General features: G+C 37.2%; 1 protein-coding gene across 1 annotated transcript in view; it reads right to left on the bottom strand.

Moving 5' to 3' along the window:
- Nucleotides 1-26,219, bottom strand: part of RAD51B (RAD51 paralog B) — an 885,837-nt gene that overhangs the window by 793,297 nt on the left and 66,321 nt on the right. The window lies entirely within an intron of this gene.

Genomic DNA, 26,219 nt, shown 5'->3' with positions numbered 1-26,219 from the left:
ACAGATAAAAGTTAAAAGGAAAGAAACTAAAACCACTTATACATGGAATTCGTGGCTTTCATTATTCCATGGCATTTCAATCTCTATCTCCAACACCAGATAATATAGAGGCCACCACATAAATTTGAAATCCTCTTCTTATTTAAATCACTGAAATCCCACTTTGGACTGAGAATCATTAAAGATCAACAGTCACAAAGCAACATTTAATGAAGTAAGGAACAGAAGTGTAAAAAAGTTTTGTATCAAACTCAAATGGGAAAAGGACTTTTGATTCCTAATGGAAGCAAGGTGGTGGTGGTGGTGGTGGTTTCATGTCTGACTCTTCATGATCCAATTTGGGGTTTTCTTGGCAATGTTAAGGGCTAAAATTCTAGCTAAACTGTCTAAAATATCTAATGAGTGGTCGCCAATAAATTATAAGCTTTAGCAAGAGTTAGACTTTTAAGCATGTATTAAGGAGAATAAGAATTTGGTAAAGAGAGAGAAAAAGGCCTAGATTTCTATCTATTAAAGGGAGAGCACATTTCTAGCTCCCTTCTCCACCAGAGTCCAGAGGAAAAGAGCCCGAGACTGAGCGCCAGTCTCTTCCTTCCTCCTCCCACTAGCCCGCGTCACTTCCTGACTCCTGGTCTTGCCCTCAAAGACCTTCGCTTCATGGGCAGAACTCTTCTACAGTAAGTCTCCAGCAGGTGGCGTCATTCCAATCGTTACAGCAAAGATAACTGGAGACTTTGCTGTTTCCTTCTTCAGCTCATTTTACAGATAAGGACTTGCCCAGGGTCACACGGTTAGTAAGTGTCTGAGGTCACATTTGAACTTGGGGCTTCTTGACTCCAGATCTGGCACTCTATCCACTGTGCCACCTAGCAGTTCAAGAAAAATGTAGCTCAGTGAATTTCTAGAACACAGTAGGACTCCCATGTCTTGGTTTACTAAAAGTAACATGAGTTCTTTTTTTTTTTTTAAACTCTACACACTGTCTCAACATGGCCTCCATTACAATCAAAATAGGTATTCACAACTCAACTTATCTTTCTGTATGCTGAGGCTAGGGAAGTGCTAGAGAAGGCTGGTATCCCAGTTCTATAACAAGAATGTCTTCTCCATCCCAACCTAACCCAGAAAACAAAAGCTGTATTACTATGCCTATCTTTGGGTTCAATACCTATCAATTCTCCTCAGTTTTTTTATTCTTTCTGAATCTTTTTACATCTTTTTATTCACTCCGTCAGCTTTAAGCTCCTCCAACTACTGTAAGAAGATGATGCATTCTAATATAATCATAATTACAAAAATATTTTATTAATGTAAAAATGAATACATTTCTGAAAATTTACATAATAACATCAGTGCTATGGTAACACAACAAAAACAGGAACTGAGGAGAAAATAGAAAGCAGTATACTTTGGGCCCAAAATTGTCGGCCCTGCACCTTTAACCATTTTTGAAATAAAAATATCCCTGATGAAACAGGGCACACCACTTATGGGAAGGAACAGTTAAGGGGGTGATTCTGGTAGTAGAAACCCCAATTGCTAACACAAACTTTTTAGTTCAAACAAAAATCAAGGCCACAAAAGTCCCAGCAGATTTGCTGGCAGAGCAGAAGAGAGAACCAGTTCCAAAACTTGGGCTTCATGTTCTCAGTTTAAAAAAAAAAAAACCAAAAAACTTAATCTTTCTCAGAAAATTCCTGGACTTAGAAAATTTAGTGTTTGCAGAAAAAAAAAATCTCTCCTCGCCACTAAGAAGAAAGCAAAAGTTGAAGGTGACCATACATGTTCAGAGTTTGGGCAAGAGCTACTCTAGAAGAAACTCAGCAAACAGTTCAGGCATAACACACTGACAGATGGGCAAAGAAAAGTATTAATACTGAAGGAATGCAAGGATGTTACAAATCAAACTATTTATTTCATGACGGTTCTACAGTTTCTTCTGCACTGTAGCAGAAAGAGAAGAGCTGCGGTTTGAAGAGCAGATCTGAACTACATAATACCTGGCCTCAATTAAAATACATCATGCATGGATAGCTCAAAGCTTGCAGCTGCTGAGCTGCACTTTTCAACCTGGATTCTGTGGGCACTAGATCTGAAGCACTGAACAAATCTGTCAGTGAAAAACCAGTGATGTGAAAAAGCAAGTACCATCCTCTATGACCTTAGCAAGTGAAACAGCCCCAATAAAAAATGGTGAATCAGAATTTGCTCAAACATTAAAAATATTATCACAAATGGTTTATACCACCCTTCATTTAAAAAAAATATATATATATATATATATTTTTTTTTTTCTGGGCAATGGGGGTTAAGTGACTTGCCCAAGGTCACACAGCTAGTAAGTGTCAAGTGTCTGAGGCCGGATTTGAACTCAGGAACTCCTGAATCCAGGGCCGGTGCTTTATCCACTGTGCCGCCTAGCCGCCCCACCACCTTTTGACTCCTTCCTCTATTATGCAACAGGATTTATTTTAAGATTTATAATTTGATCACAGTAAATAGACCCTCAGTCAAAAGGTAAATAAGTGTTCCCTTGTCACTGAAACAAAATGCCATCTTTTGGCATTACCCATGGGCACATCTGGCTTAGCTTTCTTCAAGACATAGCTCCAATGCCATCTCACACACAAAGAAGACCTTTCTCAATTCCAAAAGTGGTAAATTCTCCCATTCCCAGAAAATTAACTTGTATTTATTTGCAGCCAATGTTTTGAAATTGGTTCTGTCTTCTACTATGCTAGCAAATCTGCCATTGTGGACTTGATTTTTGTTAACATTAAATGGGTAGGGGGCAGCTAGATGGCGCAGTGGATAAAGCACCAGCCCTGGATTCAGGAATACCTGAGTTCAAATTTGGCCTCAGACACTTGGCACTTACTAGCTGTGTGACCCTGGGCAAGTCACTTAACCCCCACTGCCCCCCCAAAAAAACCAAACAACAACAAAAAAAACATTAAATGGGTATATAATTTGTGTATACTTTTTCTTTGGTGTTTATGTCCTATTCCAAGAGAAGGGTTTAAGTTCCTTGAAAACAGAAACTAGTTTCTTTTTTTTTCCCCTTTAGCACACTACTTGAACACAGGAAATGCTGACCTGTTATTATTTATCTGGTTCCGACACATACACCCAATATCTTCCAAATGGATGAGACTAGAAATGCAAATCAAGGTAATTTAAGGATCAGTAGCATATGTATGGGGGGCAGCTAGGTGGCATAGTAGATAGAGCACGGGCCCTGGAGTCAGGAGGACCTGAGTTCAAATCTGGCCTCAGACACTTGACACTAGCTGTGTGACTCTGGACAAGTCACTTAGCCCTCATTGCCCCGCAAAAAAAAAAAAAATTAAAAAGTAGCATATGTATGAAAATAAAAATTAAATTACAAGTTCTTCTTAAGATGGTGAAATGAAAGGTGACAGATCTCCCTCATATTCTTCAAATTTCAAATGATTGAAAAATTCAAAAAATTTCAAAAAATTCAAAAATGATTGAAAAATCATCTAGCCCAGGGTTCTGAGAGAGGGGGGTCCTGCCAAGAAAGCCAGCACAAGTTCAAGTTAACAGTCCTGAAGTCTGAACTCTGAATGGAGCCATTTCAGGGGACTGAGAAGCCTGAAACATCCTGAAGGAGAATGTGCTCCAGAGGGCCCCAAATCCTTAAGTTCTCTGACCAAAGACATTTCAGAGGACCTGGAAGCCAGTAGCATTCTGACTAAGAATGCTCTAGATTTGGGGCAGCTAGTAGCACAGTGGATAAAGCACCGACCTTAGATTCAGGAGGACCTGAGTTCAAATCTGACCTCAGAAACTTGACATTTACTAGCTGTGTGACCTTGGGCAAGTCACTTAACCCTCACTGCCCTGCCCCCCCCCAAAAAAAGAATCCTCCAGAGACCCCAGAAGCCTGCAGCTATTTGCCCAGGGATAATCCAGGGGAACCAAAGTGTGCCCAGTATTCTGACCAGGAAAGATGCAAGGGAGAGAAGACCAGAGCACTCTTACAGGACAGGTTCTAACAACCAGCTCTGACAAAGGATGCTCCAACAGGACCTAAATCCTGTCAGTACACTGAGTATAGCAATGATAAGGGAGAGGGATATTAACTGTAAGAGCACCAGAAATCAGGGACTGGCCCAAAAAGGGCATGACTATCCCATCCCAGAGTGCAAGAGGGGATGTGATGCAGAATCGGCACAAATCTGAAACCAGGAACTAAAGATGGAAATCTGAATAAACCGAAAGAAATTCTGAACATAATGAAGAAAAACAATGGATTAAGAGACACCCAAGAGGTAAACCCAAAAGAAGAAAATAGCTTTACAAATACAAGTCGAAACTTGTAAAGTTGCTAAAATTCTAGCTATACTGTCTAAAATATCTAATGAGTGGTCGCCATTAAATTAGAAACTTTAGCAAGAGTTTAGACTTTTAAGCATTTATTAAGGAAAATAAGAATTTGGTGAAGAGAGAGAGAAAGGTATCTCGGGGAGCCAGTGTCTCCTGCTCCACTCTTCACGAGAGTCCTGACGAAAGAGAGAGAACCACCCCTCATCCCACAAGCCTCCTGTGAAACTATGAACATCCCATCCACTCGCACACACAGCTCCAAGCTAATTGGCTGGTAGCTTTGATAGACAGTACCCACAAGCAAATGTCACTTCCTGACACCAAGGAAAAGCCGCATGGCTTGCCCTTAGATGCCTTCTCCTCATGACAGAGCTTTCCTACAGTAACTCTCCAGCAGGTGGCATCACTCCAATCATTACAAGCTCAAAGCAAAAAATGATAGTCACAAGGGCTACAAGATGACTGGAAGAAATTAAAAAATGAAGTAAGAGCCCTGGAGGAAAAAAGTGAAAGGAAAAATAAATAGCTTAGAAGTTTTAGCTATTATCTTACCTGAGGAATAAACGTCCTGAAAAGTAGAAAGTAGAAAACAGAACTCTGTGACTCAAAGGAAAAACAAGAAATATTAGAACAAAGTCAAGACTGAAAATCAGAAGAAAATATATGGTGTCTACAATCAAACAAAACTAACCTGGGAAATTTAGTTGAGGACAGATAATTTAAGAATCACTGGACTCCCTGAAAAAAATAACAAACCAAAAACCAAGAAACTGTATTTTAGGAAAATATAAAAAAAAAACTACACAGATCTTTTAGAACCATAATAGAAAACAAAAATGGAAGTAATCCATTGGTCATCTCCTGAAAGAAATACCAAATTGAAAATAACTAGAAATGTCATAGGAAAAATCCAGAGTTTGCAAGGTGAAAAATAAAAATTTGTTACACGTGGTCAGAAAGAAAGGACTGAAATACAAAGGAACCACAATCAAGACTGTAAAAAAAAAAAATTAGGCTCCAACTATGCTCTAAGGAACAGAAAATCTTGGAAAATTAAAAGGCAAACGCTTACAAACTAGAATATTTTACTCTATAAGAATGAGTATAATTATGTGTTGATCAACTGTGATAGACTGGATTCTTCTCACCAATCCAATGGAACAAGAAAGTTCCAAAGGACTCATGATGAAAGAAGCTCTCCAAATCCAGGAAAGAAAAAAAAAGGAACTGTGGAATATGGATGCTGATTGGACCATACTATTTCTTTTGTTTTTGGTGTTTGGTGCTGTTGTTTTTCTTTTTTGAGGTTTTTCCTTTTTGCTCTGATTCTTCTCGTATAACATGACTAATGCAGAAATATGTTTAATGTTTATATATATATATATACAAAACCTATATCAGATTACCTGCTGTCTAGGGGAGGGAGGGAGAAAAATTTGAAATTGGAAATCTTATCTAAACAAATGCTGAAAATGAAAATTAATTAATTAATTAATTAGTTTTTTTTTTTTTTAAAGAATGAGTATAGGGGCAGCTAGGTAGAGCAGTGGATAGAGCACTGGCCCTGGATTCAGGAGTACCTGAGTTCAAATCCGGCCTCACACACTTGACACTTACTAGCTGTGTGACCCTGAACAAGTCACTTAACCCCCATTGCCTAAAAAAAAAGAATGAGTATAAATCCTATGGGGGAAAACAGGAGGTTTAAGGAATAGAGAATTTACAACTACTTCTGATGAAAAGACCAGAATAGAATAGAAACTTTGAAAAGCAAAGAGAAGATTTAAGAGAATTAAGTGTTGATGAACAGCTTACATTTTAATGGAGGAAAAAAGACAAATGTCTCTTCAGAACTATCAGTTTCAAGGGTCACAAAAGAAGTTACTAAAAAAACCACATGGGCCAGGATGGTATACCTCTATTTAATGGTTTTAAGAGAGGAAAGAAAAAGGATGGGAAGGAAGACGACAGAATGAGAGTTTAGCTGCAGATCCCCAACCGCCTAAAGAATGTACCAAAGGGCATACCCTTTGACTCAGCGATACCACTTTTGGGTCTTTTTCCCAAAGAAATCATGGAAAGGAGAAAGGGACCCACATGTACAAAAATATTTATAGCTGCTCTTTATGTGGTAGCAAGGAATTGGAAGTTGAGGGGATGCCCATCAATTGGGGAATGGCTGGACAAGCTGTGGTATATGAATACAATGGAATACTATTGTGCTGTAAGAAACGATGAGCAGGAGGAATTCAGAGAAACCTGGAGGGTCTTGCATGGGCTGATGATGAGTGAGATGAGCAGAACCAGAAGAACATTGTACACAGTATCATCAACACTGTGTGTTGATCTACTGTGATGGACTATATTCTTCTCACCAATGCAATGGTACAGAAGAGTTCCAGAGGACTCATGATGGAAGAGGATCTCCAAATCCAGGAAAGAAAAAAAAAAAGAACTGTGGAGTATAGATGCTGAATGAACCATACTATTTCTTTTGTTTTTGGTGCTGTTGTTTTTCTATTTTGAGGTTTTTTGTCATTGCTCTGATTTTTCTCTTATAACATGACTAATGGAGAAATATGTTTAACATTATGTGTGTATGTGTATATATATATATATATATATATATATATATATATATATATATATATATATATAACCTATATCAGATTGCCTGCTGTCTAGTGGAGGGGGGAGGGAGGGAGAAAAATCTGAAATTGGAAAGCTTGTATAAACAAAAGTTGAGAACTATCTTTACATGTAATGGGAAAAAAAATAAAATACTTTATTCATTAAAAAAAAAGAATGTAGTTTAAAAAAAAAAAAAGAATGCACCAAAGGGGCAGCTAGGTGGTACAGTGGATAGAGCACCAGCCCTGGAGTCAGGAGTACCTGAGTTCAAATCCGGCCTCAGACACTTAACACTTACTAGCTGTGTGACCCTGGGCAAGTCACTTAACCCAAATTGCCTCACTTAAAAAAAAAAATGCACCAAAAAAACCTTTGGTTGGGAAAGCCAGTGAATCATTTTTCTAGTCCAAGGAAGCTTAGGAACATAGAGAGATGTATAGACCCTGGGGTGTGGCCTGGCCAGGTGAAAATAACACGAGGCTAAGGCAGTGGTGGTGACTGCAGCAGCAGCAGCCTAACACCTAGGTATAGTAATGGAACACCTAGGCAGAAAGAGGTCCCAGGGAAGCTCTGTACTACCACTGGGAGCCATATAGCAGCTAGTTCTGTCACCCATTACCCTGTTCTAGGTCACGCTTCCAGGGAACTGAGAAGCACTTGCAGTCATGAGGGAGCAAGGGCCCTATGTGTATAAAGAGCAGAGGATAGAGCAGGAAGGCAGTGAACAAACCTCTTCCCTAGATCCCACCACATTGGAAATATCAAAAACTTACATACCATCAGACATACCAGCAGGACATAAAAGACAGATGCTCAACCCAGTCATTGCAATAGAGGTGAAGAGAGCCCTATTCTAACATAAAGGCCAAAATCAAGAAGTAGACTAGAAAAATGAGCAAACAACAACATTAAAAAAAAAACTTGACCATAAAAAACTACTATGGTGACAGGGAAGCTCAAGATATTCAGAAAAACACTACAACTTACAATCATCTAGAAGTTCTTTCACAACATGACTAATGTGGAAATATGTTTAACATGATTATACATATATAACCTATATCAGATTGCTTGGTGTGTTTGGGAGGGGAGAGGGAAGGGACAGAGGGAAAAAAATTGGGTAATCAAAATCTTACAAAAATGAATGTTGCAGGGCAGCTAGGTGGTGCAGTGAATAAATCACTGGGCCTGGATTCAGGAAGACCTGAGTTCAAATTTGATCTCAGACACTTGACCTTGGGCAAGTCACTTAACCCTAATTGCCCCAGCAAAAAAAAAAAAAAAAAAGAATGTTGAAAACCATCTTTACTTGTAATTGGAAAAAAACTAAAATACTATTAAGAAAAAAAAAATCTGGAAGAAGCAAAGACTCAAAGAAAAATGGACACTTGACATAAGCCCAACAAGAATTCCTAGAAGAGCTAAAGAAAACTATTTTTAAAAGAGAAAGAATTTTAATCAAATAAGAGTGGTGTAGGAAAAATTAGGAAAATAAATGAGAGTAATGAAAGTAAATTATGACAGAAGTAACAGCTCGCTAGAAGAAGCACAAAAAATACTATAGAAAAGAATTGTTGAAATGGTAAAATAGGTACAAAAAAGTATTGAAGAAAACAACTGTAAAAAACAGAATTAATGAAATGGGAAAAGAGGTAGAAAACCTCACTGGAGAAAATAATTCCTTAAAAACTAGAATTGGGCAAATAGAACCCAAAGACTCCATGAAACATTAAGAAATAATAAAACAAAGTCAAAATAATGAAAAAATAGGAGAAAATGTGAAATATCTCATAGGAAAAACAAATAACTCAGAAAATCGATTGAGAAGAATAATTCAAGAATCATTGGACTACCTGAAACCTAGGAACAAAAAATGATCCTAGACATCATATTTCAAGAATTTTTAAAGGAGCAGCAAAGGACAAAATAGAATTTAAAAGAATCTACCAGTCACCTCTTAGATTCCAAAATGAAAACTCCCAGGAACATTATAACCAAATTTCAGAGCTCCCAGGTCAAGGAAAAAATACTGCAAGTAACCAGAAAGAATTCAAGTACAATGGAAGTCAGGTTCACCCAAGATTTAGCAGCTATTACTAAAGAGGAGCAGAGGATTTGGAATATGATATTCCATAAAATGAAGGAACTAGGATTACAACTAAGAAAACCTATGTAGCAAAACTGAGTATAATCATATGAGGGGAAGGGGAGAGGGGGAAATGGATATAATGAAACAGAAAACTTTCAATTATTCCTGATAAAAAGATCAGAACTGAAAAGAAAATTTTACATTTAAACACAAGACTCAAGAGAAACATGAAAAAGTACAGTAAGTGAAAAATCATAAGGGAATAAACAAAGTTAAACTATTTTCCTATATAGGAAGATGATACATATAACCCCAAAGAACTTATTTAAAGGGAAATACTTAAAGAGTATGAGTATATTATGTTGGGATAATTTCAAAAGAAGAATGGAAGAGTGAAAAAGGAGAAGTGAGTAAAGAGGAAGAATGGGGAAAATTATTTCACATAAATGAGGTGCACAAGGAAGAGTTTATACATTGGATGGGGAGAATGAGGGAGGAAGCAGGTAACAGGAACCTCACTTTCATCATGTGGATCAATTTAAGGAGGGAAGAAAATACATACACACATAACTGGGTTCAGAAATCCATCTTATGTAACAGGGAATTAGGAGAGAAACGGGCTAAAAAGGGGTGGGAGGATCAGAATGAAAGGGAAGGTAGATTAAGCCAGTGGTCAAAAGAAAACAAACTTCTGAGCAGGGAACAGCATCAAAAAGAGAAATACGAATAGAAAAGAGTAAGATAGAAGGAAATAAACAGTTAGCAATCATAACTGTGAATAGGAATGGTATTAACTTATCCACAAAATGGAAGAGGATAGCAGAATGGATTAGAAACAAAGAACCCAACAAGATTTACAAGAATCACACTTCAAACAAAGATACACACAGAATAAAAATAAAGCGCTGGAATTGTAATCATGATCTCAAACAATGCAAAAGCAAAATAAAACTAATGAAAAGAAACTAAATAGTCAAGAATAATCAGGAAAAATAAATAAATAAATAAATGAAAATTTAAATTAAAAAAATTTTTAAAAGAATAATCAGGGGTTTTGTTATTTTACAAAAAGGTACCACAGAAAATAAATTAATATTAGTACAGAACATATATGCAACAAAAAAGCATAGCAGCCAAATACAGAAGAAAATAAACAATAAAATTACAACATCAGGAAATCTCAAATTATCCCTCTTAGACCTACATAAATCTAACTATAAAATAAATCAGAGGGGCAGCTAGGTGGCAGAGTGGATAGAGCACCGGCCCTGGAGTCAGGAGGACCTGAGTTAAAATCCAGCCTTAGACACATGACACTTACTAGCTGTGTGACTGTGGGCAAGTCACTTAAACCAAATTGCCTCATCAAAATAAATAAATAAAAGAAATCAGAAAGAAATTAAGGAGATAAATCGAGTTTTAGAAAAGTTAGTTATGAGAGACCTCTGGAAAATACGAATGAGAACAGAAAGTAGTATACCTATTTCTCAGCTACACATTGCACCTTCACAAAAAACTGACCAGGTACCAGGACATAAAAACCTCACAACCCAATAGCAGATTTCAAACTATATTATAAAGGAGTAATCATCAAATTTTGTCCGACTATATGTCAATAAAACAGATAATCTTTTTTTTTTTTTTTTGCAGGGCAATGGGGGTTAAGTGACTTGCCTGGGGTCACACAGATAGTGTCAAGTGTCCAAGGCCGGATTTGAACTCAGGTACTCCTGAATCCAGGGCCGGTGCTTTATCCACTGCGCCACCTAGCTGCCCCCAAAACAGATAATCTTAATGAGATGGATGAATATTTATAGAAAAGAGATGGGTAAAGTACTATATTATGGTAGAAATCAGGGAGAAGGAAAAGACAGGTACTATTTCTCATAATTGGAGTGTGCCAGAAGAGTATACAAACATGAAAGCTGGATTGAAGGGAGTGGGCATCATGTGAAATGCACTCTTATCCTTTGCACTTAAATCCTTTAAACTCAAGTAGGAAATAATGTTTAAGAGGAAGAATAGAGTGGTAGAAGCAACAGATACAGGCAAAACAAAATTCAACTTCAGGGGCTCAATAAAAAATGGGATATTGGCAAGAAAGTATGAGAACCAGTGATCAGAGACCATAGTAGAGAGGGTAACGACATGAGAGCAGACCACTTTAATAACAAATTACAAGTTATAATTATAAGAAGATATCTCGGAGAAAAATACAAAATTAACAAGCATAGCCATGAAGATGAGTGTAACAAATTTACCCAGAAAATGGACAAGAGTAGCAGAATAGATTAGAAAGAAGAATACAACAAAGTTTTTAACAAAAAAAATTACATTTGAAATATAAATATTCATGGAGAATCAAAATGAGGCATTGTAACAGAAATAACTATGTTTCTGACAAATTTTTAGAAATAGTGATAGCAAGGGTCAGCTAGGTAGAGCAGTGGATAGAGCACTGGCCCTGGATTCAGGAGGACCTGAGTTCAAAACCGGCCTCAGACACTTGACACTTACTAGCTGTATGACTCTGGGCAAGTCACTTAACCCTCATTGCCCCACCAAAAAAAAAAAAAAGAAAGAAGGAAAAGAAATAGTGATAGCAAACATGATTTCATACAAGGAAATAATAAAAATAAACACAATTCAAAAAGGTAAATAGGAAAACTACATTATGCTTAAAGATAACACAGAAAATGAAATACTATCAGTCTGTGATAACATAGGTATTCAATGGTATAGTATATAAGTACTTAAATGAAAAAATCAATTACAGGAGGAAATACAGCAAAACTATGCCTATTAAAACAAGAATGTGTCCGTTTCAGAACTAGACAACTCTAATAGAAATATAAATGGGAAAGAAGTTAAGGTCATAAAGTGAATTTTAGAAAAATTAGATGTGATAACCGTATGGCAATTAATGAATTGGAAAAGAAAGGAATATGTGTATTTCTCAACTGTTTACAATATGTTTACAAACGCTGATCATATAATCGGGTATAAAAACCTCATTAACACATTTTTAAAACAGAAATATTAAATGCATTCTTTAATGACTGTAGGTAAATAAAAATAATAAGCAATAAATTGCATTTGGAAAAAAAACGCTGAAAGTAAAATAGAATCCAAATAATATAATCTGAAAGAATATGTAGGTCAATGACTACTCATGTATAACTTATATTGAATTGCTTGAGTTCTTGCGAGTGGGGGGTGGGAAGGGAGGGAGGAAGAGAAGTTGGAACACAGAGTTTTAAAAAATTGATTTCAAAATTTGTTTTTATATATATTTTGGAAAATAAAATTTTAAACAAGAAAAAAAAAGAATATGGAGGTCAAAGAAAAATCACAAAAATAACATTTAATTTCATCAAATAAAATTACAACAATGAGACAACATAAAAGTTTTTAAGATAAAGAAAGCAGTGGTTAGGGAAATTTTTAAATCTCTAAAAACTTTCATTAACAAAAGGGAGAAGGGGGGCAGCTAGGTGGCGCAGTGGATAAAGCACTGGCCCTGGATTCAGGAGTACCTGAGTTCAAATCTGGCCTCAGACACTTGACACTTACTAGCTGTGTGACCCTAGGCAAGTCACTTAACCCCAATTGCCTCACTAAAATAAAAAATAAAAAAATATGCACATCCTTTGATCCAGCAATAGCACTGCTATGTCTATATCTGAAAAAAAATGTTTTTAAAAAGGGAAAAGAGCTTATTTATACAAAAATAATTTTGCAGTTCTTTTTTGTGACACCTAAGAATTGGTAATTGAGGAGATGCCCATCAACCGGGAAATGGCTGAATTAGTTGTGGCATATGATTATAATGAAATATTATTGTGCTATAAGAAATTACAAGCAGGAAGATTTCATATAAACCTGGAAAGGCTTACATGAAGCGATACAAGGTGAAGTGAGAAGAACCAGGAGAACATTGTACACAGTAACAGCAATGTTGTGCAATAAAAAACTATGATTTGGCTATTCTCAGCAACACAATAATCCAAAATAATCCCAAAGAACTCATGATGAAAAATGCTATCCTCCAGAAAAAGAACTGATGTTGTCTAAATACAGACTGAAGCATGCTATTTTTCTCTTTCTTGCTTGCTTCTTTCTTTCTTGTTTTGTTTGAGTCTTCTTCAACAAAATGACTAATAACATATAACCTACATCAGAATGCTTACCACCTCAGGGAGGGGAGAGGAAAAGGAAGAAAGGATAGAATTTGGAACTCAAAACTTTTTTAAAATGTTTAAATTGTTTTTACATGCAATTTAGGGGAAAATAAAATATCATTTTTTTTAAATGGTGGCTAGATGTTCATTTATGGGGATGCTGTAGAGGGCATTCTAGTTCAAGTACAGGGTGAACTAGATCATCGTTTATAATCCCATAATCCTGTGACCCCTAAAGTCTCTTCCAGTTCTGGTATTCTGTGATTCTAAGAAGCCCAGAGAAATTATGCCTTTCCTAAAGTCACAAGACTAGTTAGTAGTAGATCAGGGCCTTTAAACTGACTCCTAATTCAACACTCATTCCACTCTTCAATAATGAGAGGCTTTGGGGCAGCTAGGTGGCACAGTGGATAGAGCACCGGCCCTGGAGTCAGGAGTACCTGAGTTCAAATCCGGCCTCAGACACTTAATACTTACTAGCTGTGTGACCCTGGGCAAGTCACTTAACCCCAATTGCCTCACTAAAAAAAAAAAAAAACAACAATATCAAAAAAAATTAATAATAATGAGAGGCTTAATCTTGAGTTTGATCCATTATGTTTCAAAGGAGAAAAAGTAGAGGTAGTGTGACTTTCTGTTCCGGAGTTGGCACAAATACCTATACTGCTGACAGAGATGTCTTTTCAAACACTGCAGGGCAAGTCCATGCAATGGAATTATACAACTCATTAAATTATTCCAACAATAAACCAGCACAATACAGTAAGACTCATTTCCAAGCCATTCCATAAAGGAAAACAAATTTTATAAACTTTAAGTTAGGGCATGAAGGAAATCTGGCTTCTATCACACTTTTAACAATTCTTAAGTATAATGTACCTTGGTACAGATAGTCATTCAGGTATCATCTTACTCTAGTGTTAAGAAGTAATGCTGTTTCTTCAAACATGTACACACAAGCAATGTAAGACCCCTTGAGTCATGATGCCTATAAAAACTACTTGAAGTTTTAGGTTACTAGGAGCTTTTAATTAAATTCACTAAGCTTCTATGTTAATGTGTAGAACAAGAAATTTTACTGGCTACATCTGGCAATGCAATTCCCTCTCCTGAAATAAACTAAAATTCCTGGTGTCCAGTCTCAGCATGCACTGGGTCTTGCTAAACCTCTTAGCAGAATTCTACAGAAGCTCTGTATACCTTAGAGGTCTCCAAGTACAAGCCTGGAGCAAAAACCCTTCAGAGACGTTCCTGGGACAACATACCTACCACAAAAGTTAACCCAGAGCACCTCTTCCCCTCCTTCTTTGCTGAGATAGGGGACTATGATTCTGGAACTCTGTATAGATCTGTCTTTTTTCAACATATCAGTTACTTTTCGTGAACTGGTTTTCTTTCCTCTCTTTTTTATTCTTTCTTACAAGAGGAGGAGGAGGTGGTTCTGGAAAGACATACTGGAAAATGTAAATAATATTAAAAAAACAAAAGATATCAATACAATTCATTTTTTAAAAAGGCAATATATAAGCTCAATAAAGTCTAACCTAGAAATATAGGAATTTACAAGCTTCTACCACATTCACTTGTAAGAGATATTAATAAAAATTGTTACAAAGTGTATATAACAATTTCTTTCTACAAAAACTTGGTACCTACAAAACCAAGTCCCCTCATTCTAAAGACTGGCATATTTAAACACAAAATGCTGCTGAATATCGACTTCAAATGAACCAATGTTCACTAATGCCATGGAAAACTATACCAAAGTCCACAGTAGATTTCAAGGGCTTGGTGATTGTGAATGGGGAAAAGTATATCTTTATTTCACTATAATTGGTTTCTCTTGTAATACTATGTATATCATATTATGCATTTTAAAAGATTAGTCTGGGAAAAAGTCCATAGGCTTTATCAGACTGCTGAAGTGTCCATGACACTAAAAAGGTTAATAACTCCTACTTTAGAGATAAGATTTTCCAAATACTCATTTTTGTAAATGTCATATTGCGTCAATTCTTAGTATACTACAGAGGTTCATCTGTGAAATCCAAAGCAATGAAAATAAGAATGATTTACCATCAACACCAAAAAACAAAATGAATGAAAAATGCATATTGTCCATACCACAGCATGCAACTACATGGACGTGTCCTTGAATTAGCCTATTGCAATGTACAATGGAAAGGTACACAGTGAGTAAGCTATAGTATATTACTGACGACTTATACAAAGGAAGTGGCATAAATAGAAGTGAGTTGGTTAGGTACAGAGAATGACAACAGAGAGCCTGAATACTAGAAAACGAACATTTCTAAATGACTAAAAGAAAAGAGGAGGAGGGGGAGCTGGATGGCACAGTGGATAGATCACTAGGCTTGAACTCTTCATGAGTTCAAATCCAGCCTCAGACACTTACTAGCTGTGTGACCCTGGTCAAGTCACTTTACCTTGTTTGTTTCTGCTTTCTCATCATAAAATGAGTTGGAGAAGGAAATGGCAAACCATTCAAATATCCTTGCCAAGAAAACCCCAATTGGGTAAACAACGACAAAAGAATAGGAGGAATGCCTCCAGCTCATTAAGTGGATTCTCTTTGGAGGATTTATGGGGAAAAGAAATGTGCCTGTATTATATTGCTACAAAACATGGACAAGAACCACATAGGACCTGAGTTTTAGAAAAGTCACTGAACATTTATTACCTATGTGACCTTGGGCAAAAGACTTAACCTGGGGTTTTTTAAAAACCTTTTCTTTATTACATTAATAAGTATTTATGGACTTAACCTTTCTAAGCTCTAGGTTACTCATCTGTAAAATGGGGATAATAATACATGCCCCACCCATTTCAGAGGTAATTTACATAGAGCACTAAGTAAGGTCAGCTATGGCCATGATTGCTATCTGCATGGGTAGAAGTACCACCACTGCCTGGCAAAATAGCAGCTCCACTAAGTATATTTTTATCCAAACAGTCAGTAAAGCATACATTCAATTTTTGTATACTTCAGATACTCAATGAGAAAATAATTAGGGATTGCTGATTCTGACTATTGAACTGCTCTTAGTACCAAAACAGAAGGATTATGACACTGATAACCAGTTATTTTGCCATCAAAATAACATACATGTTGGTTATTTTCTAGCCATTTTCACAACCACTGATTTTTCCTCCTAGAAGGAATCACTTTCATATAAATGGGAAGCTACAAGGTAGTCATATATAAGGTCTCAGAACTAAAATTTAGCTTAACAAAATCAAAATATAAATAGTCTAAACAACAATACCAGGTCCCTTTGCCCTCTTACTCACTATACTCACACCTTAATTCTTCCAGAACCACCAAAATAAGTTCTTCATCTGAGACAGGAACCTCCTATTACAAGCATTCTAGTTTTAATTTGTATTCTACTTTAAGGCAGCATGGGATAGTGGATAGAGTTGGCCTTGGAGCCAGATAGACTTGATTCAAATCCCACTTCTGACACAGAATTGCCAGCTATGTGACTTTTGGCAAGTCAACCTAACCCTCTCAGTTCTCTTAAGCAACTGTCTAAAGATCATAAATTGCATAGACTATACCAACCTACATTGGCAGAAAGTTCCTCATCTGGGAATTCCTTATACCAGTGAAATCACAAGTCTAGAATATGGCAGAGAATAGAAAGAGAATAAAAACAAATGGGGAAAATGTAGCATTAGCCAGATTCTTTCAGTTCATTATGCAGGAGAGAAACAAGCAAAAAAGGAATGGATTTTTCAAATGAGGGAAACAATGGTAATTTTAAAAATGCAATAAATTTTAATTCTCTCACTTGTGACTGGGAACACTAATAAGGGTTTTAAAATGTGAAGAGTTCCATATTTGTATATTATCTTAAATATTCAGAATACATTTCTTAATCTTCCCTGGTTTTTTTAAACTAATTGCCTATTTGAATATAATATATACATACATATATATACATACACACACACACACATATATATATATATATATATATATATATATATTTCTCAAGGGGTCCCTTAAATTCAAAAAGTTCTGTGAGAGTCAAAGCAGCACATGTTATTTTTTAAAAGACAATAACTTTGTATGAGACTTAAAGCTCTTTTAAAACAAAGCTATCAAAAAGCCTGGTTCACTGATTTAATAAACCAGTGCATGACAGAAATGAAAACAATAAAAGCTGCCAAAAATCTAGTCAGGTCTTAGGTTGCCAGAAAATTACTTAAGCTCCTCCTCAGGGAAAAAAGAATAAGATGTGATTTTAAAAGGAGAAAAGAGCGAAGGCAAAATCATAATAGCCACAGATAACCCGATACAGAGGGAGGGTAACTACATTCACTCAACAGAAACAGAAGGAATGACCAAAAAGCATTTTTTAAGATCATTCAAAGGGATGGTTTTGTCTTTGACTGAAAATCTTAAATTATCCTTTGACCATTCTCTTAAACAAAATGAATTGTGTTTCAGAGTATTCATTTGAGTCTAATTAAACAAAAGTTAGGCTGTTGGTAGAGACTGTTCAACACAAACCCCAATTTTCTTTTATGGGTTCTGTTGCTCCAGGAATTGGCTTATGGAATTATTTGAAGGTATTTGGAGGGGTCTTGGGGAAAGCTCAGGCAAGTCACTGCCTTTCCTCCACCATCTTAGCTCCACCCCAAAACCCAATTTTCTAAAATGCTTTTCTTTACCAAAGATGTAAAAACAGAACGAAAGATCTGGTCTGACATTATGCTAAGCACATAAACAAAATATAAAAGCAGAGGAGATAATGAAAACTCAAAAATGAAAATAAAAGAAACATACTACAAAACAGTATTTATAGTAAACATGCCAACTAAAGGTCTGAAACAAAATACACTCTAAAAACATCTGCAAAAGTATATACATGGGGCTGCTAGGTGGCACAGTGGATAGAATGCAAGACCTAGACTCAGACTTGAGTTCAAATCCATCCTTATGATATGGGGGAAATGGGATACAGGGTTGGGATAGGGGTAGGAGTTCTTAGGAATTCCTCTTTAAAGAATTACAGCCTCTTGCACACAAAAGTAGTTAGAATAAGGTGGTAGTTTATTTAGGAGCAAGGGAAGGGGGGGGGCGGGGGGAAGGGAAACCATGACAGAAATCCTTTGACTTCTCATGGGGAGATAGGCACAAAGTACATGACTCATAGGTACCAATCTCCTTGAGCATGAGACTGGCAGGTACTTTTATAGAGGACTGATGGGGGGAGGGGTGACCATTTGACTGTAGAAAGTTCCTTTAGTGAGGGAGGACCATCCCCCACTGGCGGTAGCTGGGGGAATTGGGTGAGGAGTGGAGGACCATCCCCCACTGGTAGTGACTAGAGGAACAGGGTGAGGGGTGGCTACGGATCCCTCTTCAGGACACAAAGGCCGCAGCCACATCCAAACTTATCTCCCCAGGGGTAAAGGAGACCAGAATGAAGGGTGGAGGTCCCAAAGCTAGCTCAGTCCAAACTGGTTCTGCTTATCTCTCTAGGGTATCTGTCCTCTGGTTTAGTTTCTCAAGGAGAAGATTCCTTGATGTGCCCCAGAGAACTTCTGGGGTGCTCTGCACCCCGTGACACTTAGATACTTAGTAGCTGGGCAAGTCACTTAACTCTGCCACAGTTCCTCATCTGTAAAATGAGCTAGAGAAGGAAATGGCAAACCACTCCAGTATCTTTGCCAAGAAAACCCCAAGTGGGGTGTCAGAGAGTCTGACACAATTGAAACAACTCAACAACAAATAACTTAAACTCTGTTTGCCTCAGTATCCTCAAATGTAAAATGGAGATTATTATAGCACATATCTCCAAGGATTATCATAAAGATGAAATGAGATAATGTTTGTAAAAAGTATATGTATATATATACACATATACACACAAATATATACATATACACATATATACTATATATATGATAACTATTAAGAGCAAAGGTCAAAGGATATAAACATGAAATTTTCAAAGGAGAAAACACAAACTGCTAATAATGCAAAAAAATGCTCCAATTTCTTAATAATCAGAGAAACAAAAACCACAAACAAACTCACTCAAATAGCAAAAATAGTAACCCAGATAAACCATATAATTCAGTTTGGGGAGGTTGCAGTTAATAACCATTCAATAAATTTTTGGTGGAATTATAGACTGATACAAACATTTGGAGAACAATTTAGCATTAATAATCAGGCATTTTTTCTTTTTCTTTTTCTTTTTTTTTTTTTGCAGGGCAATAGGGTTTAAGTGACTTGCCCAGGGTCACACAGCTAGTAAGTGTCAAGTGTCTGAGGCCGGATTTGAACTCAGGTACTCCTAAATCCAGGGCCAGTGCTTTATCCACTGCACCACCTGGCTGCCCCCAGAGGCATTTTTTTCAATTAGCAATAACCATGTCATGAATAAACCTCACTGGCTATTATACCTTCACAATGCAAAGATGAGAGTCATCTTTTGATTCAGAAATTCCATACACAGGGCTTTATCTTTAAAATTAACACAGAAAGGGGGGGGGGGTAAGAACTCATCAATACAAACATATTCACAGATGCTCAGTAGTGTTTTGTTTTAAACAAAAAGCCAGAAACAAGTCGTTCATCTAACAAACAGGGAAAGACTGTGTAAACTACAGCATGAAAATAAATAGGAAAACAAACAAAAAAGAAAAAAAGAAATAGGGAAGAAATTAGACCTGTGAGTTCATAGGAATAGGGAATTCCTGCTGTAGACAATCTTTCCAACAATCCAGAGGCATAAAAATAATAACTATGAAAAGACTTTTATGAAGTAATTCAAAGGAGGAATCAGCAGAACTAGAACTGTAGACACATAGAGGGAAAGGGAAGGAGTTTTGTTTGTTGGTCCAGGAACTCCAAGGAAGACTATTGAGGAAATTCTCTTTACCAATGTAGACAGTTAAATGTTCTACAAATGGTAGTTTTAGAGCACCAACCGGACACTACCTGTGCAACCTTAAACAAATTGCTTAGCTTACCTCCCTAGTTCTCAGCTTCCTGATTTACAAAATGAAGGCCTTGGATTACATAGCCTCTGAGTTTTCCTCTAGCTCTATGATACTATGTCCCTATGTGTAACTTGCCCAGGGTCACACAGTCAGTATATATCCAAGACATGTCTTGAACCCTGATTTTCCTGCCTCCAAGAAGAGTTCTCTGTTCACTATAAAAAGCTCCCTCTCATACAATTTGTTTGGTTACACTTCATTAAAAGCTAAGTGTTTTATTTAAGCTTTCATTCCCTATTTTGTATGTTTATTTAATCTTTGCTGAAGTTTATAAGTAATACAAATCCAGGAGAATAACTAAGATGAAGAGCCCCAAATCCACGGCATATAAAGATTATCTAAAGGAATTAGGGACATTTAGCCTGGAGGAGAAAAGACTTAAGAGGATATGATGGGTATCTTCGAAAGGTTTTCATATGGGCATCCACATATCTCCAAATAATGCCATAAAACAACTCCAGGAGCAGCAGAACCCACAAAAAAACAGAATGAGATCATTTTCCAACCAAAGACAGCTTAAAAAGGGAAGCAGGGAAGGTCTGTTGTACTGGAGTGAGAGGAGAGCACAGCTGTGCCACACAAATCCAGGCCCAGGCCGGCTACACCTCTAGAGCCTAGGAATCATCAGCATCAGCAGCTATATCTGGAACTCAGCTCATGGACTGATGAGGTGGTCTGGTGGTTGACCAGAGGGAGATAGCAGGGGTCTCTGCTGGACCTGAGGCAGAATGCTGTTGTGTTGGCCATATTCGGGACTAGGAAGCAGAGTTGAGTGGCAGCAGCCCTGTGGAGATGGGGCACAGGCATGCAAAGCTTGCAACCACAGTGAATCAAATTTCTGCTTCTAGGTTAAAGACCAAGCAGGCCCATGGTTACTTACAGACAAGAACACAGGCCAGGCAAGTTGAGAACAAACCTCTCCTCAAATTGTACCACCTGAGATGCCCTGAAGCTTGGGACAGTATGTCCTGGAAGCAATGTCCCACTTTCAGAAGAAGTTAAAAGCCAAGAAATAGGCTAGGATAATGAGCAGACAGAAAAAGATGCAGACAACAGAAAGTTTCTTCAGTGACAAGGCAGATCAAAATACACTCTCAAAAGAAGATAACAAAGTCAAAGCTCCTACATCCAGAGCTTCCAAGAAAAATATGAATTGGTCTCAGGCCATAAAAGCTCTAAAAAAGGACAATGAAGATAAAGCAAGAAAGGAAGAGGGAAAAGTAAGAGAAGTAGAGAAAAAAATGCAAAGAGATATGAGAGTGATACAGGGAGTGTCTTAAAAAAAAGTCAACAGCTTGAAAAGACAAATTGGCCAAATGGAAAAGGAGGTACAAAAGCTCTCTGAAGAAAATCATTACTTATAAATTAGGATTGAAGAAATAGAAGCTAATGACTATATGAGAAATCAAGACACAATAAAGGAAATCCAAATGAATGAAAAAATAGAGGACAATGTGAAATATCTCCTTGGAAAAACAGCTAACATGGAAAATAGATCCAGGAGAGATAATTTGAAAATTATTGGACTACCTGAAAAGCTTGATCAAAAAAAAGAGCTTAGGGGCAGCTAGGTGGCACAGTAGATAGAACACCAGCCCTGGAGTCAGGAGGACCTGAGTTCAAATCTGGCCTCAGACACTTAACACTTACTGCTGTGTGACCTTGGGCAAGTCACTTAACCCCAATTGCCTCACTTAAAAAAAAAAGAGCTTAGGGGGCAGCTAAGTGGTACAGTGGATAAAGCACTGGTCCTGGATTCAGGAGTACCTGAGTTCAAATCCAGCCTCTAGCTGTGTGAATCTGGGCAAGTCACTTAACCCCCATTGCCCCACAAAACAAAACAAAACAAAAAAGACAAAAAAGTTCTGTTTTTAAAAAAGAGCTTAGATATCATCTTCCAAGAAATTTTCAGGGAAAATTACCCTGATATTCTAGAAGCAGAAGGTAAAATAGAAATTGAAAGAATACACTGATCACTTCCTGAAAGAGATCCCAAAAGGAAAACTTCAAGAAATATTATAACTGTGGTAAAAAAACTTTCATATTTACAAGTCTATTACAAGTCTAACCATATAAAGGAGGGAATGTAATGGAATTTATTAATTTGATCATTGAAAATGCTATGCTAAGGTTTAGTAAAAAAATACAGCAATTCAAACAGTTAAAGAAGAGAATCCAGTTTTCCAGACCAGAATCCAGTTTCCTCCTGATGACATCTTACCACTTCAAGAAGACAAGAGAAATCAGAGACTCTATATGAACTGTTTTGTTTTATTAGCTTTTACTATCTCCTTTCTGTTATAATATACATCATCTGTAACATGTACCCTCTGCAGAGGCTCTCCCTTTGCAAGACTAATGTCAAAGCGTCGTCATGAGAAAAAAAAATCGCCCCTCCGGACAAAACTTTCCTCTCTTCCTTTTCTATATTGTTGTTCACATATTATTAGTTAGCAATAGTTATTATATTCTTTTTACTGTTCCATCAAGGAAACATTCCGTTTCTTGAGGAAGCAAAGGGGGGAAATGTGGTAAAAAAAATATGAAAGTTTTTTTTAACAGTCGGTTAGGATAACTGAAAGACGCCAGTTTTTCTTTAAGGACCACCCTTTCTGGGAGGAGACCAATGGCATGAGCTACGCATGCCAGTGCGCCTGCTGCGCATATCAGACTGCCTGCTATGCACTCGACTTCCGGGGTGCGAGCTGAAAAGGCAAGGAGAGAACGGAAGTGGGGCTTTTTTTTTCTGCTCCGCTGGTCTCCTGGCTGCGCTGCACAGACAGACACGGACTGGAGTTTGACTTGGCGCGGCTCTCGGTTAATAGCACGCCCTTGACTCGGTCTCTCTCCCCAAAAGTGGCCTTCGGTTTTGGTGAGTTTTATACAGAATATAGACTAAGCTTAGACTTAAGACGATTTGTATTGTGTTTCTACTTTCCTATCCTTCTAATCAACATCACCTTGTGACTACCATATCAATAAAAGGTCTATTTAGAAAACCAAAAGCTTCTTCCATTTACTAGTCTGGGAGATAAATTAAGGGAAAGGTTAAGTAGGGGAGATTTATGATCTAATATCCAATTTTTAATCTCACATAACCAAATTCCAGAGCTCCCAGGTCAAGGAGAAAATATTGCAAGCAGCTAGAAAGAAACAATTCAAGTACTGTGGAGCCACAGTCAGGATAACACAAGATCTAGCAGCTTCTACATTAAAGGACCAGAAGGCATGGAATATGATATTCCAGAGAGCAAAGGAACTGGAATTACAACCAAGAATCACCTACCCAACAAAACTGAGTATCTTTCAGGGGAAAAAATGGGACTTCAATGAAAAAGACTTTCAGACATTTGTGATGAAAAGACCTGAACTGAATAGAAAATTTGACTTTCAAATACAAGACTCTAGAGAAGCACAAAAAGGTAAAGAAGAAAAAGAAATCATGAGGGATGTTAAAAAGTTAAAATGTTTACATTCCTACATGGGAAGATAATGCTTCTCACTCATAAGAACTTTCTCAGTATTAGGGCAGCTGAAAGGAATATACTTAAGCAGAGGACACAGGTGTGAATTGACTATAAAGGAATGATATCTGTAGAGCATTTATTTTTTTTGTTTATCCTTGTTTTTGTGGGGTAGGCAGAGTGGGGTGGCTTATGTCTGGGACTGGATTTGGGCTGAGGGCCTCCTGGGTCCAGGGCTGGTGCTTTGTCCACTGTGTCAGCTAGCTGCCCCATGAAAACATCTTTAAAATAAAATTAAGGAGTAAGCGGAATGCACTGGGATTAAGGGAAAGAAGAGGTGGGATGGGGTAAAGTAGCTCACATAAAAGAAGCAAGAAAAAGCTTATGGAGTGGAGGGGAAGAGGGGGAAGGAATGGGGGAGTGAATGAGCCTTACTCTCATCAGAATTGGCTAAAAGAGGGAATAACATACACACTCAAGTGGGTACAGTAATATATCTTGCCCTGAAGGAAAGTGGGAGGGGAAGGGGACAAGGCGGGGAGAGGTGAAGGAAGGGAGGGCAGATTGGGTGAAGGGGCAGTAAGAAGCAAAACACTTTTGAGGAGGGATAGGGTGAAAGAAGATAGAAAATAGAGTATCAAGGGGAGGGAATAGGATGGAGGGTAATACAGTTAGCAATAGTAACCGTGAAAAAAAAAATAGTAACTGTGAAAGAAATGATGAAGAGATACTAACAGAAGGACTTATGAAAAATGTAATCCAATCTACAGAGAAAGAACTGATGATATCTGAATACAGACTGAAGTATAATTTTTTATGTTAGTTCCTCTTTCTAAAGTTATTTTGCCTGTTTTCTTTCACAACTAATGTGGAGATGTTTTGCATGACTGCACATTTATAACTCATATTAAATTTCTTGAGCTCTTAAGGAGGGGTGGGGAAAGAGGGAGGAAGAGAATTTGGAACACAAAGTTTTAAAAACTCGATGTGACAATTTGTTTTTACATGTAACTTGGGAAAAATTATAAATAAATAACTATATTACTAAGGGGGAAAAAAGGTTTCCATATAAATAAGGATTTTATTTATTTTGCTTGACCCCAGAAGAAATGGGGAAAATGTATGGAAGATGCTTGAAGACAAATTTGAATTCCATGTACAGAAAAGCTCCAATTCGAGTTGTACAAAAATGCAAGTCTTAAAGCAGAAGCAGATGACCATTTTGGGGTGGTGATGTAGAAAGAATTCTTACTCCGGTACCGACTACACTAGATCACCCTCAAGGTCCCTTCCAAATCAGAGATCCTATAGAACTGTAATCAAATAATCAGCTCAACAATCCATGAAAGCCCACAAAGTAGCCACACTACTACATATCAAAGGAATGAGAAAGAAAGAAAATGCTAACTCTTAGGGACCTTACAAATAATTAGCACCATAAAAATATTTCCCAGTTTTACCTACTTTCCTTTAAGCGGAATTATTTATACTCTCTATGTATATGTGCGTGTGTGTACATGTGTTTGTTTGTGTGTCAGATGCTACAAGAAGTCAAGGACTGAGAAAAAGGCCATCAGATGTGGCTATTATGAGATTATGGATAACTTTGGAGAAAGCTGTTTCAGGTAAGTGATGAGGCTAGAAGCCAGATTATAAAGAGTTGAAAAGTAATATGGAGAAAAGGAAAGAGAAGCAATGACAGACTTTCCTAGAAGTTTGGCTGAAGAAGGGAGAAAATATCTAAAATGACAACTTAAAGGGATGGTCAGGTCTACTGAAGATTTTTAAAGATGGGAGAGATGTGGATATGTTTAAAGGCTGAAGAGAACTAAGAAGAAATTTAAGATTAGAGAGACAAGTAATCTGCTAGAGATGATAGAAAGGGATGTGATCGATGCTGGCATTGGCAAGGAAAATACATGTCAGGGAAAGCTTCCTAACAGAGCTGTCCAAAAGTGGAACAGTCTGCCTCAAAATGTGTTGGGTTCACTTCTCCAATCAAAGGATGTATGATAATCTTATAAAGGGGATTCCTTTCATGTACAAGCTGGACTTGGATAGCAGCACTGATGTCCCTTCCAACTCCCAAATTCTGATTGTATATTTCTGTAATTCCACCATTATTTGAAGGTCCCAGATGATGGATCAACAATGATATTTACCAGTTCTTTCCATGCCCCCATGATAAAATTAAACAAGGCCTTATAACTTGAACTCATAATAGGTACTCTATTACTATCTCCTTGTCTCGATTCCCTGTTAGCCATTGTAGTTCTGTATTTTACAGTCCAAAGATCACTCTATGTGAAGAAGAAAATAAGAAAAATAAAATATCAGAAGCTGTGTCTTCTCTCTGTGGTTAGTTATCTTCATATCCTAACCGAAGGCATTATTCCTTCTCTTACCTTCTTTTTTAACTCCATTATAACTTTCCTGGCCAAGTTCAGCTGATTCTATTAG

The sequence above is a fragment of the Dromiciops gliroides genome, chromosome 2 (assembly GCF_019393635.1).
Source record: "Dromiciops gliroides isolate mDroGli1 chromosome 2, mDroGli1.pri, whole genome shotgun sequence".
Lineage (NCBI taxonomy): Eukaryota > Metazoa > Chordata > Mammalia > Microbiotheria > Microbiotheriidae > Dromiciops > Dromiciops gliroides.
The sequence above is the reverse complement of the archived record's forward strand: the minus strand, read 5'-3'. Positions and strand labels throughout refer to the sequence as shown.